Source organism: Gavialis gangeticus, unplaced genomic scaffold, assembly GCF_001723915.1.
Source record: "Gavialis gangeticus isolate Ggan-Ray unplaced genomic scaffold, GavGan_comp1, whole genome shotgun sequence".
NCBI lineage: Eukaryota > Metazoa > Chordata > Crocodylia > Gavialidae > Gavialis > Gavialis gangeticus.
Window position 1 is genome coordinate 47,153,462 of NW_017729000.1, and position 17,278 is coordinate 47,170,739.

Consider the following 17,278-nt stretch of genomic DNA (forward strand, 5'->3'; position numbering starts at 1 on the left):
CCTCAAGCCGTCTGCAGGTAATGTACAGCGAGTCTCAATTGCTCAGATTAAAGTTGTTGCACTACTGAACTGCCAGCAATCATAACCACACAGGCTGTAAAAGGGGAGGAAAGGTACTTTTCAGCTTAGAAAAAGTGTACAACTGGAAGACTCCAGTCACTGTGGACTTCAACTAAGACTGCAAAAGCTTTTAGTTATAGCAAAATCGCAAAAATAAAGATTACAATCTTATCTTTCATATTAAGATAATCTTAGTAGATTGTGCTTCTTAAAGGGACATAAATTAACAATCATATAGAAAATAGTCTTCCTTAAATTGCTGGCAATGTTCTAAGGGATTAAAACCGAAATAAATGCTTAAATTCCTGATTTTCCCCTCCTCTTTTACTCTTTGCATTTCACTTGTTCTGGAGAGCAAAAGTTTGGCTGGACCTGTTTATTCAGCTTCGTTTTCTTTTCCTAGTCAGCTTCTCTATTTCTTGCAAACACTCTAAAGGGATGTTTAAATACTCCCAAGTTCTATTTTGAGTATGAAACAGAATTTCATAAAATATGTATCCATTCAAATTATTTAAAAAATCACGCAGAAAATCTGAGTTTGACAGTTCTAAACTATCCAACAATGTCCTTTTAAATTTTGAGCATTTTGCTTTTTGAGTTCTCTCTCAATTTCAAAAGTAAATTTTTGTGATAAATTTCAAAAATGGTCAGGCTCCAATTCAGTTTTTTCTTCTACCCGATTCTTGCAAAATACAAAAATCACTTTCTGGCATATGCTTTCATATAAATAATTTCCATGCCATGGATGAAAATATTTTAACAGAATTATGTACAATACTGTAAAATATAAGTCTTCCATTTTTATATATTTTAGGGTGAGTTCAATCAGCTCCTGCCACCTTGTAGATGTAAATGCCTCTTGTCTTAAAGGAGATTTTCAAAAAGAGTTTAAATTCTTAAGAATAATAGTTTGGAAACTCACATCTACATTACCAAATGATGTTTTCTAGGTCCCATAGATCCCCTTTCCAATAGTGCAGAGCAAGAAAACTAGGAAGAAAACGTTGTATCTTTCATTTACCTGACAGATCACATAATTTGTATTAAATGGGGGAGGATAGAGAGGAAATGACGACTGACCTTATAAACAAAGGTATGTTTAGGGCTTCTGGTTTCAGGAATAAACCGATATTTACTGGTAAAAGTCTGCCAAAAAACAAAAACAGAAACATAGGATTACTGGTAAATATTGGTTTATATGGAGAAGAAGAAAAAATGTCAGTGTATTCCCAATTTCCACTGGATAAACTTCTGTTGTTCTAACAAATTTTAAATTAGGGAAGGATAGAAGAAATATGCCCATAAGCAGGACAGATTGGGACTGAACTGGTCCACTATCCTCCTACCCCACATTCAACTGACTTTTTGGCAAATAAATGCCCCAAACCAGAAGCCTTATGTTAAAAGGAAAGAAAGATTTTTAAAACTTCTGTCTTTCTTCCTGAAATTCCCCCCAACCCCTCCTCCTTTCCATGGTAGTTAATTTAGCATTCCTGAAAGGCGTTTGAGTGACAACTTGGGAAACTGAAGTTCTCTGCAGGATTACTAGAAAAATTTGTTTGTACATAGTATGGTATCACATCATCATCATAGCTGCTTGAACATCCGCCTCTAGAATACTGATTTTTATTTGACCAAATGAGATACCATAAAATATACAATACTGAGTTTTTCTTTTAAATAACGTATTTTCTTGTAAGTGGCATAAACCCATTCATTTTATTTACATGCTTATTTATTTCCAAAAAATAGAGAGTTGGTCCACATTGGACAAGAGAAATCAAGAAGCCATACAGTAGAAGAGTTAAAAGTTCAACATCTAACCAAGGTACAATGAAGTTCCAGTATTCTGTAGCCAATTTGAAACCACAGAAACATATACATGAACCACACAAACATTTTTTACATTTAGCTTTATATTAGCAAGAATATTTGCAAACATGAGTCAAGATGGCTAGAAAATATAACAGAACTACATGTCATGGCTTAACATAAGAAAAAAAAGACCAGCTTTTAATTAACCTACATACAAAACAGAAAACAAAACTACATAATTTTGGGGCCAAAAAATCTCAATGCATTTTTATTGGGAAACAATATTTAGGATAAAAGTTTGACAACTTGAATACCAAACACATTTAACTTCCTAAACACAAACTTAACAGCTACGGTAAACTAGCTCACTAAGTATGTGAATGGCATTACAAATAGAGAATTCTTTATTTATTGTACCTTTTAAGATACAAGAATGAATGTGGCTGAAATACAAAATACCACGGAACTGCAGAAGGGATTACACTCTGCCAATGCATCCACTTAGAAATTGGCCATTTTTATTACTGTAACTAGCTGATAGGGTCTTAATATTAACACATATGTGGGAGAATAAGAGCCACACCTATGACTAGAGACTTTGGACCTTAACATTTCAAGACCAAGAATTTCTTACACCCTCACATATGTGACTGTTACAGGATTGCGTCCATTGCAAGGACTATTATATGCGGCAAAGTAAAGGCAAAAAGAGCTCTGTGCAGGAGAAGAGCAAGTCTGCAGGGAAGAATCTTCTTCCAAAATCATATTCCAGGGCACCTGCATTGCTAACACAACACTTTTATTTGGCTGATGTGCAAGTGATCCTGGTAGCTTCCCAAACCTGCTCCCATACTCGTTATGCCCCTTATATTCACTGACTAGCCATGCTTCCAGCATGCCCTGTTTTCCTCCCTAGGCACAGCACCAAGCTACAGAGCTGCTGCATACGATGCTGCTGCAGCATGTGGTGTTTCCCCTGCACAGATATCCTACTGTTTGGCCTTCTAGCCCAGCAGAGTGCAGTTTGGGCTTAAAGATCACCTGGACAAGAAAAAAACAAACCCAAAACACAAATATACATATATATACCCTTTTTATGTCTTTATAATGTCTGCAAACAGCGGTATGTTTAGTCGGGGAGAGGGGTATTTAAATTAATGTTTGGTTGGAGATTTTTTCAGCTGTTTTTCACATTAACAATTTAGGCCCCATCTATCTTTCTTGGAAGATTATGTGAGAATATGGCCAGAACCTAAAGAGATTTATTGTATATAGATGCCTTGGAAGTGAAATCTGATTGAGGAATAGTTTGATTTTTATTCGGCCTACTTACAACTTTTATTTCAGATTGTTAACACTTATCTTAGACACCTGATCAACATTATGGGGAACAAAAACAACCCTTAAGGATGCAACATCCATGACCCTTAAATCTAGATTTCTAAGTATTTGTATGTGCCCTAAGGTGGCACAGTGTCACCAAAGTATTTAAAAACAGGTTAAAAAAACAAAAAACCCCAACTTCTTGTCACTTCATCTTAGCCTTCATTTTGTGGAGTGGGAGCTGAGTGACCTCCCACTCCACATACTGTATTTCCTTGCATACAACATGCCCCCTCAATAAAACAAGTAACTTGTTTTTGAAAGGCATAAAAGTCATGGCTGACTGTGACAGAGTGAGCTCTCCTGGAAATACAGTGCGGAGGACATTCCAGTTGCCCGCTGCCTCACCCAGTCTGTTTCCTGAGATGCCATACTTCCTAGAGGACTTGCCAGGGGCGATTTATCTTATGTCATTCAAAGTTAAGTCCCAGACCCTTGCAAAGGCAGTGGCAAGACTGTTCATTCCTTTACTGTTAGCAGTCCTTTATATAAGTTTCTGTAAATAAAGTGTTTCCACATCATAAGCCTCATCACAATATTGCCAGTAGCTCGCTTGCTGCCTTACCAGGCACTAGTTACAATACTCGTCCAACAGGACCGCTGTGAGAAGGTTAACACAGGACTCTGCCCTCTTAAGTTTGCTGAACCAAATGCAAGCACAGCCATCTTGGCAGCTGCATAGCATGCAGAATCCCCAGGCCTGCTTCTTTTTCAGAAAAGAAAATAGCTTCCCCACTTAAGACACAGCCCAATTTGGGGGAGCTGATTTTGGGGAAAAGGTGCATGCTGTATGAGAGAAAATACAGTATCTGGGCCCTCCTAGGAACACCCATAGCAACTAAGACAGGGAAGACAAGACTGGACATTCCTGATATTCGTACTGTGAAAACCAGGAAGAAACTGCCCCCCCCTCCCCATATGCATATCATAAAGCAGCATAAAAGGGTATAAACTCATTTTTCCTTCTTCAAGTCACCTTTCAGCCAGCCAGACAGGCATACACACACGCCTAGTCCAAAGAAATTAGAAGTACAGCACTTGTTTGCAGAACCCCAGCAATATCTATTTATATTCCGTAACTAGAATAGTTTAAAGGAAGACATACAACACATTTGAAAAAATTCTTAGTATAAATTAATACAAGTTTTAGAACAATCCTTAAAAATATCCTTGTAGTTTTACAATTTGGTGTACTTCCTTTAAAAATATAAATTAGTGTTATCCTGATCAATAGAAGAATGCTTTTTTTCTGATTTGTCTGTAGAAACTTTCCATCGAACTTCAAATATAAGCTATTGCAAAAAAGATTAAACGTAAACTTTAAAAATAAATTTTCCCTGTGCAGTTTTTGTGCATGAAACTATCAAGGGGCAAATGTATAGGATCAGATCCCAAATTACTGAACAGCAAACATGGTAGATTATTGCATTTTTCTGTAAGAAATAGTTGTCATGCAAACATAATATATTGGGTCTACATGAAGCAACTTTACAGCCAGATTACATAATTTAAATGAAAATGTTGAGTATTACACTGAATTTAATATTTTTGGAAAAATGTAAATAAAAAATTTGAGTCCTATAATGGCAACTGCCAACTCATGAAGAAAAGCATTGGAATGTCCCGGAGACCTATTAAACTATACTATTTACAATCAATAAAAGCTTTACTCTAAACATTTAATGGACCTGAACCTTGTAACAGAGCTTGGGACTTTAGAATTTGGAGTAACCTTTTAATAACCAAAAAACCCAGGATCTTGGGATAAAACTTCGGAAAGTTCCAAAATATGAGTTTTATATCAGAGGATCTATTATTACAGAATGCCTCATAATAAGAATGGAGTGTACTTGGTGCCTAACAATGAAAAACTAAAGAACAAAGTGAATAGAAAAAAATATTATGAATATGGAAGTTATTGTGCCAGATCAGGCTAGTAGTCCACCCAGTCCAGTGTCCTATATTCCATCTGACCATAGGCCCTAGCAGATTCTGTAGAGGGAGGCAAAATAATTTTACTAGTAGCATATTTTGGCTATTGTTTTCTATCCCATTCTTTTAGATACCTTCAGTTGTTTTTATTGACCACGGCTGGATATTGGAGAGAGGCTGATCTTTCTGAATGATTATTTTAAATTAAAACTCATCAAGCTCTGGCACCAGCATGTGGCAGAAGCTGGAACTGTCACTACCATGTCAGAGCTGCCTCTGTCACCATGTGCTTTGGTCTGGAACCACGCCATGCCTTGTGCTGGATCCAGCCTGCAAAGAGTCCTGCAGTCCAGATCTCACCCAGGCCGTGAAGGGAGTTTGACATCCCTGATCTAATAGATTAGAGAAGCACAATTTTCCTTTACAGAAGCCAGGCTGATTTAAGGTCTACCATATTCAGTTAGGTGTTCTACCACTTCAGCTAATCTACCTGGTAATAAAGTAAGGGATCACCAGTATGTAATTCACAAAATAATTCTTAATTCTTTTTTTTTGTTAAATAAATACAGTATTTTTTAGCCTCTAGTCCTCAAGATCACCACTTTTAATGAGAAGTTGTTTTTGTTAGTAACTCAGCTCCTTTGTTCTCATGTTCCTTCAGAATTCCTAGGTGTAAAAACCTCTGGTCTTGGTGACAGCTTTGACGTATTAGTTTGTTCCACTACCTCCTCTTTAGATACTTCAGCCTGCCTTTAAGAGTAGCCCATCTTTATTATCCAAAAAGAATAGATCAAGGATAGGTACCTCTCAAACATCCTCTGTGCTGAATACTGAAGCTGAGAAATCACTTGAAGAAGAGGACATTATAGAAAAATTACATACTCCTTTTAAATTCTGGTAGTCCAATGAACTCTGACTTTCTCCAGACTCTCCAACCTCATATGCTTAAACATTATTTTGCTCTGAGGTCTTTAGCTCTTCAAAATCCATCTTAACCCTTTTAATTTCCACTTACATGTTACCTGCCATATTTCATGCTTCTTTGTATCCACTTCACTGTGGTTGGACTTCCATTTTTTGAAAGATAGTCCCTTCTCCTATAACTTCCCATTTTACTGCACTGATTTATGGTCTGACTTTCATTTAAGAGCTCTGAATGTCTGATATTTATGAGCTTTTAGGATACTTATCTATGTATCACCTTGCTTATTAAGGATTTTGAAGTTTCTCATGTCACTCTTGACTTTAGGGTCACCTGACTAGGGCTCTTGTTTTCATGAAGTTCTTCCCAAAGTTTAACACCATTAGGCTGATTTTGGGTATGACTCTTCCCTTCCAAAGATGCTGAACATGTAAATAGTCTGGTCACTACTTCTTACCAACTCAACCATCCATACTTCTTGAATGAATTCCTTTGTATTACACAAGCTCTTAAATAAGCTGTTACAAGAAGCAAACATTTGAGGTGTCAAGAAACTACTTTTTCAAACCACTGAAATCTGGTCATTTTATATGTGAATTGCTGAAGTCACCCCTTCTTACAGTTTTATGAATGTTCAGCTGCCTCTTATCTCCTTCAACACTAGTACAAATCACTAGGTCTTTTTATGATCTGGAAGACAGAAACAACTCTATGACCTACCTGTGTTATGACTTGGGATTTATATCCATGCAGATTCTATTGTATGAGCCTCACCAGTCCAATTTCCTTTTATACTCTATGGAAATTGTTTTAGACGTAGTACTACTCCACTACCTCTACGACCTATTCTGTCCTTCTTGTATGGCTTATAATAAGGTAATACAGTATCCCATTGATTTGTATCATTCCATCGTGTTTCAATAATGCCTATTATGTCAAGGTCCTGGACACAACTTGGCATTCTAGTTCATCTATTTTTGTTTTAAGCTTCTCACACTGGTATAAAGACATTTATAGTTTTTATTTTGGCTGGGTGCCTATTTCTTATTTAACTCCTTGGTCTGAGATCCTGTTCCTTTTCTAAAATATACTGTTGCGTTCACAACCCGCTGGTGCTCCACTTGCACTCCTTTTACTAGATACTGAGATCCCTTTCTATTAGTGGCATCTCTAGTAAATGTTTTAGTCCAACCCAATTGCTCTGCAGCACCTGTCAGTTTACCCCCAACCCTTCATTTAAATAATCCTCCCAAAACCTTATCAACATTCTGTGCCACCAGTCTGGTTCTACTCTGGTTGAAGCAGAACTCAGTCTATTCCTATATAAGCTGCTCCTATCTAAAAAGTTCCTTGGTGCTCAGTTTAATCAGTCCCCCTACTCTTTACATCATCTTCCCAACCACACACATTAAACACCCTAAAGCTCCTCTTTCCATCTCGCTTGCTCTGCATGTAGTTCAGTATGTAGTTAAGAAAAGGTACCATGCATTCTGAAATAAAGCCCTCTCCTTAGTCATGTATTTAGTATCCTGGACATCTCTATACCTTTGGTACTAATATGTAGCAACCAAAAGCTGCTTGCAGTCTTTCACTATAGGTCTATTTATATGTTTCATAAGATCTGCCTGTTACTTTCAGCACCTATCAGCAATTAACAAGTGAGTCTTGTAGCAACCACATGCACAGTAGCAGTTAGGAACATAGTCAATCATTAAAGACATAGCTATCTCAGTCTCTTGACAGCTCACTACAATATCCCTATCTTCTGAAGTGGCTTTCTGAATGAAAAAGAATGATCATTCTTTTCTACCATAAGGTAAAATTTCCAATTAAGGTTCGGTTGCTCCATTTCCTCATTTTCCAATAATGAGACAAACTTTCTCAATTTGGAGGGCAGAGGGAGCCAGTTCTGTGGTGAGCCCAGTCTAGAGCCTCCTAATAGCATATGCTTTTTTTGTACATAATTCCATTTCTTTCTTTCCCAGTTCAGCAGCTTTGGCCTCAGAGTTCTGTACTTGGGGTTTGAGGACTACTGGCTGCTTGCACTGTGTATACAGACATGTACAAGTGTCACGGTAAGCAATCATACTTTAAAGTAAGCTAGGAAGCTTCCAGGTTATCTGATGTTTGCCTTCTACTTCCATAACTGAACTATGTTTTTATTGTGTGACTAGACATGAAATTTTACCTCGAGTTACAAATAAAAGTTTGTTTTAATTTAAGTTATTTAGTTGGATTTGTTTTACTTCAGTGTACTGACCAATGACTTCTATTTAACATATAAAAGTTGAGAGAAATTAATTTTCCAGGACTTTTATTGGTTAATGCAGAATGGAAGCCCAATATTTTTTCTTGCCAAAAAAAAATCCTGTTAATGTAGCCTGATTGAAACTGAAACTATGTATGTGGACTACAAGAAAAATGACCATAATGTGAATTTTAATTATTTAACTCAGAAATATTGTAGAAAACAGCTCCTAGGCAGTGTAGCACACTACCATGCAACACTGTTAGAGAGCACTAAAAGACTTCTACAGATCCTGTATCAGGTTGTTCTTTACAGTTTTGCCTTAGTCCCAATGACACCATCATTTCTAGAGGCAAATTATTCCATAAAATATTCCTCTGAAGAAAGGATATTATTTGTGAATTATGAAATTGTACTGATAAGAATATTGGATCATCTAGTCTACCTCTGGTGCTACCAATGCAGATTTTTTTAAAAATTGTATCTACCCATTTAAAACAAGACAACTTGATAAACCAATGTTAAGTTATAAATTCTTCTCCCCAGCAATGTATTGGGAGTTATAAATGCCACCTTTCATAAATCCCCAATTCACACCTTAAATTCAATCTCTTAAAAGCTTTAGGGGGTATTTTTCAAATTGCACAGAAATCAGAAGCCTGGCTCTGTGGGACTAATACAGAAAGACGATTCTATAGAGAACCACTAGTCTGAAAAAAATTCTCTCCTTGCCTTCAGTTCTCTTCCATGTCAATTTGAGCACTTTTTTATTTCAGATCCCATACCTTATATGAGGAAGGCAGCCAAGGTTGATCAGGCCTCAAACTGTAGGAGACTATGGCATCATGCTTTAATACTTCTTTCTGGAAGTACTAAAGCACAGCACAGTATGGGCAGTTACTTTGAATAATGGTTACTAGGAATAATGGCCATAACTAGGAATAATGGTTACAAGTTGACTGAGAGTAGGTTCAGGCTAGACATCAGGAGGCACTACTTCACAGTCAGGGCAGCTAGGATCTGGAACCAACTTCTAAGGGAAGTGGTGCTGGCTCCTACCCTGGGGATCTTCAAAAGGAGGCTAGACAATCACCTTGCCGGGGTCACTTGACTCCAGCATCCTTTCCTGCCCATGGCAGGGGGTCAGACTTGATGATCTGCTCAGGTCCCTTCCGACCCTACCAACTATGAAACTACGCCATGTGCTCAGTGTATGTTTAGATTTTACCACTACGTCACCATAGCAGCACACTATACTGGGGGAGTGCTCCACTACGGCAACATAGCTGCCGATCATGTGCAGACCCATGTGATCACTATGTCGCTGTAGCGCACTGCTGTGTCGCCATAGGGTGGCATGTATACACGCCCTATATAGAATAAAAGGCCCCATCTTCCATTGTGTTCAGAAACTAAATGGCAACCAAGGCAGATTGTTAAAAACAAGTAGGACATGCTCTTTGGGGAAGCACTACAGGAATCCACTCTTGTGATATAAACTCTAGCAAGGTCTTGTAGCCCAAGAAATTACCATTTATGCATAATTGTGATAAGACACCTTGTCCGCATGGAATCTAAAAAAGATAAACTTGCACCTCTCGTACACCTGGAGTAGAGCCCCCATGAAGAAGACATCTAACAGAACCAGGATTTTTTACCTATGCATAATTTAAACATTAGAATTCTTGTCTACTCTTGGTGCCCTATCATCCACACTGTCATGAAACAGTGATCCTCTGGCAATTCTCTAAACTTTATTTCAGCCAATAAAAGTTACCCAGGTCTTAGATGCAGTACTACCCACATTCCTAGTCTACCTTCAAGCTAAAGTCTCAGTTAAGCACTGGGAAATTACTACACTGTGCCATGTTCAACTTGATAAAAATATAAAACTAGGTTTCATTTCCATAGTTGAGACATCATAGCTCCAATTTCCTTACAAACCATATTGAATGGTCACAGGTGCATCAATTAAGACAGCAGAACAGAATAATGTGGAAACCTCAAGACATTGAAGCAATTAGCCAATACTATGATACAAGATCGCTCAGAAAGAGACATATTCAGGATAGCCTCTCATATGCTACCACGAAGGTTTGCAAACAAAACAACATCACTTCATGGTTAAGCTAACTAACAGATCAAAATGAATCAGCAAACACACGTGATTATCTATCACACCAGAAGGACAGCAACCAGTGCAACCCAAAGTACTGCCTCACCACTGATTTCAGCACTAAACCCAAATTGATTCATTCCAGGATGACCTAGGAAGTCCAGTTAGTCTGAGCAGCCTTGCCAGTCTTCTTAATAAAACAGAAAACTCTAAGGAAGACAATGCATTAAAGTTTGCCAGTGTCAAAAATGTCATTTTAAAGCAATGCTCCAAAACATTTACGTGAAACTGGCACCTTGACCTTCCTAAAGGAAACACTGAGTTCCTATAGCCACCTTTATACTTTTCCAGGAGTTTCCACTAGCCAAAAGGGAAGTCTTTTTATTATATTGCCAGGTGCAGCCCAAAGCTCCTTCCTCACCAAAAGCAAGCACATCTCTCTCCACCTCCTGCCTGGCTTTAGAATAAGATTAAAAAAAAAAAAGCAAAGTACAGACCACTCAGTCAGATTCAGAATAAGACCATGAAACCAGCTCTTTCATTAACTCCCCTCTCACTTCATTGGTTGCGAGTCCTCAGTATACTACTCGTGTCCTTTGAGGAAAAGGCCAAGAAAGAGGTTTAGGAGCCACTCTTACCCATAGTCCAGGGCAGATAATAAACCAATTGGCCATTAACAGAACAGTCAACTGCACAACCAGTAATCTGATCTTTGTTATTCCCCAACTAGGCTGTGCAAACTTCCCGTTTTTGTCCAAAAGGGTAACTCCTCCTCCCTGATGAGAGACAGGCACCTCCACCTCTAACATAAAGGATAAAGTCTGGACATGCACAATAGACAACAGTAGGACACCCGCACCTTAAGCTATTAACTTAAACTCTAAACAAAATGGATAACATGGTCTGCAATTTATACAGATAGATACTACCTACCACAGTCTGGAGGTGGTCATCATGAATTCTCAAGTCATCCAAAGACAGGCATGTCTATATGGACATTGAAATCAACCCAATACAAGTAGAATACAAGTCATTAGTGCAGACTGTCCTCCACACTAAACTTCTTAGGATCAAATTCTCCTCTCAGTTATGCTGGTACCCCCATATTGGCCTTAGAGATACAAACAAAAGAGAATATAACCATTATTGATCCAATTGACTCTTATTGCTGGTCAAACTTTGCCATGATGTTGGCAAATGATCTAGCTTGATTTTCTCTTGCAGTTACATTTCCCTGACATACAACTTATATTTTCTAGTTAAAATCTGTCTCAATTTCTTGTTAAAACAACATTCACAACAACCTCAAACACCGTATTTTGTGTTTTTTGTTATTATACCTTAAGTATAATGCACAGCAACTGTTACCTGTTTTTAAAGATACAGACTTTGTGTTCTCATTCTTTCAAGACTTAATGCTGCCTTTAGGTACCATTTACTTATGAATTTAAGGTTACTGAGATTATACCTTTTTCCAAGGCACAAGGACAGCATTACATTTTTTGAATGGCTCTCTGTATTCCATCCCACCTTCCTTACTACTAGGCATGTACTGGGTAACCATTGTCAAATGCCCATTCAACTGAGTGGACTCCATGGAGCTTGGGGTGCTCTTAAGGCCAGTCTCTCAGCACAAATGAAGTGGATGTTGAAAGAACAACATTCATCTTTGATCCATGAGAAAATTCAGTTATCTGGGGAACCACTCACTGTCTGACAAGTATACTTAAGAACAGCCCTTAAGATGTCCACCGTTACAATTCTTCCTCCTTTCCCTCACCCAAAGGACTCCCCCTCACTCCTTCTTGGGGCAACATTTGTGGGAAATGTTTGAGTAGAGCTTGGCTATATCCTTGATCCTTGGTGAGAGAACTAATAGTGCCCTAATAGGATGTACATGGGCTAATAAGGCAATTGATTAAATCAGGGGCTGGCAATGTTTTTGGCTGGAGTGCCAAAAACACCCTCAACCTCAATTTGTAAGATGTTGGCGTGCTAGAGGTGGATGGTGATGGAGCCATGAGGGGCCTGATCCCTGCTGTGGCAGAGCAGCCCCTGCCTCTTCCCCACCATCCACCCTGAGGTGTGCGGGCCAAGCAAAATGCCTTTGCATGCCATGTTCTGGCACCTGTGCCAGCATGCCTACCCCTGGATTAAATAATTAACTGATGGCAAATTTACTGCTTAATAATCTCATTATAAGGTGCCTGAACAGTCATATCATTCTTTTATAATATATAACCTCCAAACCCATCTACTGTTGCTGGATTATTTTCTTTCTACATTGATGTTTTATCCATAGTGGACCAAGACTGTCATTTCCAGAGGTAAAAGTACAGATGTTCTTTCTAAAGAGACACAGTTTTCCTTTGGCTTTCTCCAAGACTAAATCCCAGAGTACAGCCTTTCCTAGTGGGAATAGTAAGTCTCTGACTGCCTTGCCCTTCCTTTTTCATGACCATATCTTGCCCGGTCAAAGTCTCTTTTCCTTGGCCAGTTTGTTTAGAGCAAGTAATTTTCTTATTTTCATTCTTTTTTTTTTTTTTTTAAATATCGTCCCAGAGAGCTGGAAATGAGTACTTCAGAACACAAATTCCTGCTTTACTCTTTCCTTCTCATATATGTCTGGTTGTAATTTAAAATGTTTTGAATATGCAGTAAAATATGGATAGATCAACTGATCCAATGACAAACCAAGTCCTGAGGTTTGAGAATTTGGTACCTACCACCTGTAGGTTAACTACAGTTATTACACTTCACATGATATACCAACTCAATGTATGGCCCTGGTAATCATCACATACTACTTTTCATAAAACTACAGAATACATTGCAAATCAATATATGTCAACTCTGCTATGCACTTGTGGATCTAAGCCTCAGCACTTCCAATAACTGAAATACTTCAGGACAAAAAAAGTAGACAAAAATAAACTGACAGAGTAAACAAAAAGCATGAGCAAGTGAATTTAAGAACACCACAGAACATTTTAGGTCCAAAGTTAAGTTTTGTCTAAAAATATTAACTATTGTTATGAAATGTTTACATTCTTCAAACTTAGCTTCTATGATTTTTTTTAATTATGCCATTTCCCTGCAACTCACAGAAAGTATTTTGCCCAGTACCAGAGAACCAGTTAACATGAAACTTATAAACCAAGACGAGGCTAGTCAGAATAAAAGGACTAAGTGGGACAGATTTTTTTCTGTCTCAAGGTATCTTTCAGTGTTACAAGCAACATACAAGTTTGCCATAACTAACAGATCAAAGAGGGAAAAAAAATCTTACTAGCTTGCTTACTTGATCTTATCAAAATGCTGGTTTGACAGCACTGTGAGCACTGTTTCACTGCAACGCTCCCTAAACTTGACAAAAAGTCTGTTACCTAATCATCAGTATAATTCATAGCTAAATAAGCGGAAAGTAAATAATTAGAAAATGTAATTGTAAAAAAACAAAAACAGACAGATAACTCAGGAGAAAAGGTAGGACCTGAAACTACTTTAAAGTCCTTTTCAAATAGTCTATAAGGCAACATTGACAGTGACTCTTCAAACATCCAAGCATAGCTAAAGACAGCCAGCAATTTAAAAGTAAAGTTATAATAAATGTATATATTTTAAAATTTGAAAGTGTTCGTAATATGGAATTTTAAAACAATGATTAAAAAAAATCTTGACAGTGTCCTTTCAAACAAACTCTCCAGAATTAACTTTAGCACAACCCTATCTTTCCAAACTCTACCATGATTTAGGAGCAGTAGGTTTTTGGAGAAGTCAATTATAAAGTGGTGTAAGCATTCTTTCACTGTCTTATTTCTAGCTATGCTCTCATAAAGGTCATTTTCTATGAACTGAGTTGTTCAGAGAATGAAAATCTGTTGCTGCTAGTTATACTCTTTTGAATTTGTTTCACTTACATTTCTTCTCAATATATAAACCTGTTTTAGCATTCTTGTACATTAATGTCAGGATTTCCACCTCTAGCTCCCACAACTTTAGAAATAATAGGAACAGTCAATCAGATTTGGTATATGCCCTGAAATGGGAAATGAACAGTCTGGACAGAGTGGGGATCCAAGTGTTCTGGATCCACAGAGGCCTTAATCCAAAATGGTAAGAATTTTTTGCTCAAAAAGCTTAAGTTGTTTAGTTTAGGGGAAAAAAATGGGAAACACCTTTGAAGAAGAGACATAATAACATGGAGAGGTACAAAAATATAACATGATTCACTACCTTGTAAAGCTTTAGAGAAACCCTAAATGGTTTGAGGGGTTTTTTTTGCCTACCCCTTTAATTCCAAGGTTGGGAGGGATCCAAAAGGTCAGTTTAAGAGTATAGAGGGAATAAATCATCATGTAGGTAGAAGCCTAAAGCAAAGATGTGTTTGTCAAGGACTTCAGGTTTTCATGAGGCATTATTGAAAAAGTGTGTGTGTTACATTGAGTAAAACGCATATCTACCAAATCTTCAATGACTAACAACAAAAGCTACTTGGATATGAAAAAAAAAAATCACTTCAGTTGGCAATATCATTGCTCATCCTTTTCCTCCCTCTTTCCATCCCCCCTTTTCCCAAATTCAGTTTGCTTTTTTTTTCCTTGGGAGACATATAGCACCACTGCATTAGAACGTACAAGAAATGAAAACAGTGAGTACAACTGATATAGATCCATTGACATTTTATTACAAATGTACTTGATCACTTGGCTTCAATAAAGTTTAAATCAATACCCTATTTTCTGTATGCCAGTACAAAGCAAAATCTATTTTACAAATTAAATACCTAAAAAATTTGACAAAATATTAAAGTTTGATGGAAAAACAGTTATAAAAGTTTAAATCCCCCTTTAAGAAGGTAAGAGGTAACATCCCCTCCCGATCCCACAGTCCTGTTATACAATATTAATAAGTCATTTTTAGAATAGGTAGGTAATGTTATATTTTGCTGTTAGCATACACGTCAAACTAATAGCTTTATCTGTATATACTCCAGTTAGTGCATGAATGCCATCTGATTGTAATATAATCCACTATCTTTAACTGAACCCTAATTTACATTTAAGAGCTTGCATAGTTTGAAAGGGTTAAAGGTTACACTACAGCTAATCATAAAAAGGTGGTTACAGTGTTATTTTAAAGGCAACAAAGTAATTGCTCCCAAACAAAGTTATCAGTCTGCTGTAAGCAGGGGTTAAAATTACCAGCAGCTTTTTGCCTTGCCTGATATGATTATTATGTTTCGCCACCTGAAGTGGACAGCCTTTCTACTCTCTACAGTTGTAAAGTTCTATTTTGTACTACTTCTCAAAGAATGCTACACTGAGTAAATTTCAACCCCTGCAGAGAATACACAAAAAAGCGACACTGTCAAGTATTTTTTTTTAATAAATAGTCAATTTTTAAAAGTCTCCATCGTGTACAATGCCCTCTTCCATCACTCCTATACTGGATTTTCCTATTTGGCAAATAGCTAAATTCCCCCCCCCCCCAATACATACACTTTCTATAATGTAAAAGTCATCTTAGCTTTATTTGTAAACTTCCTCATAATCATAGGCATTCACATTGATTTCGGCACGGTTCTGGTTTGTCAGTTAACTTTTGCTCCCCCTGTGGCTGGATGGCTGCCTCTTGCAGCATCCTCATAAGCAGAACAATAAATAAGAGGCATGAATCAACAGTGGCTAATTTTTACTTTTTATTTTAATTTCTCAAAGACAGAGCAATTTTATTTTAAACAAAAAGTTGATTTAGAATTTAGTGGACATTCTCTGTTAGAATATAACCACTTTAAAGGGAGGTCATATTTTAATTGTAAATTACTTGACAGTGTCCCTTTAAATTCAAAATAGAAGAATGTCAGTATTGCGATGAATTTCAAGTTTTCTTGAACTTAGTCATATAAAGTAGTTATCATGCTCTTGGACCTATTCTATAAGACATTTAAAAGCATATTGTCAAGGAAAAATATAAGGCATACTTCTCAGAAATTAGATTTCTTGGCACATTTGAGCATACTGTCTTTTTAGAACAACACATATGGTCAAATATACCTTTATTCTTCTAACATTAAACAGGGTTTTCCCAACCATAGTTTGCTTTAAATACTGAGATATACAGCCTTGGTAAAGTACCGAGCACCTGGGGGGGGGGGGGGGCAGAGCAAAATGCCAAAAAACCAAAACACAAACCCAAAACACTTTACAGTTACTGAATCTTTCATCATTAGAATATACAGAATGTGGATTAAAAAAAAAACAAAAAACAAAAAAACAAAAACAAAAAACCAAACACAAACACCTGACCACAAGATCTCAGACACTGTTCACAAAATTCTGCTAAAATGGTTAAGCTGCAATGGTATGAATGGAACTGCACAACCCATGCACATATTGACCCAATCAGACCCAAGGAGGATCTGATTTGTACAGATAAAGATTTCCCTTTAGGTCTGTTCCCAGGGCCAAAACTGACTATATATTTAACAATTCTTGCAATAACTCAAAGGTTAGGAAGGACACTTTGCTGTGTTTTCATTGACTCACACTATGTATTGCTGATAACGTAAAACATTTTAAACTATGAGCAGTGTGTGTCAATCTGCACAATAACAACTTTTAAACCTGTAATAAACAGTAGAACCAAGACATAAATCAAGTAGCAAAAACCAAAGCAATTAACTCTCCTAACTACTCTAGCAGCATGGAGAATGCAGTCCTTTCCACATCACAGTTAAAGTACAACTGAAACTGCTCATCAAGCCCTCCAATTAAAAAAGCAGGTTATTAGACAATGTTTA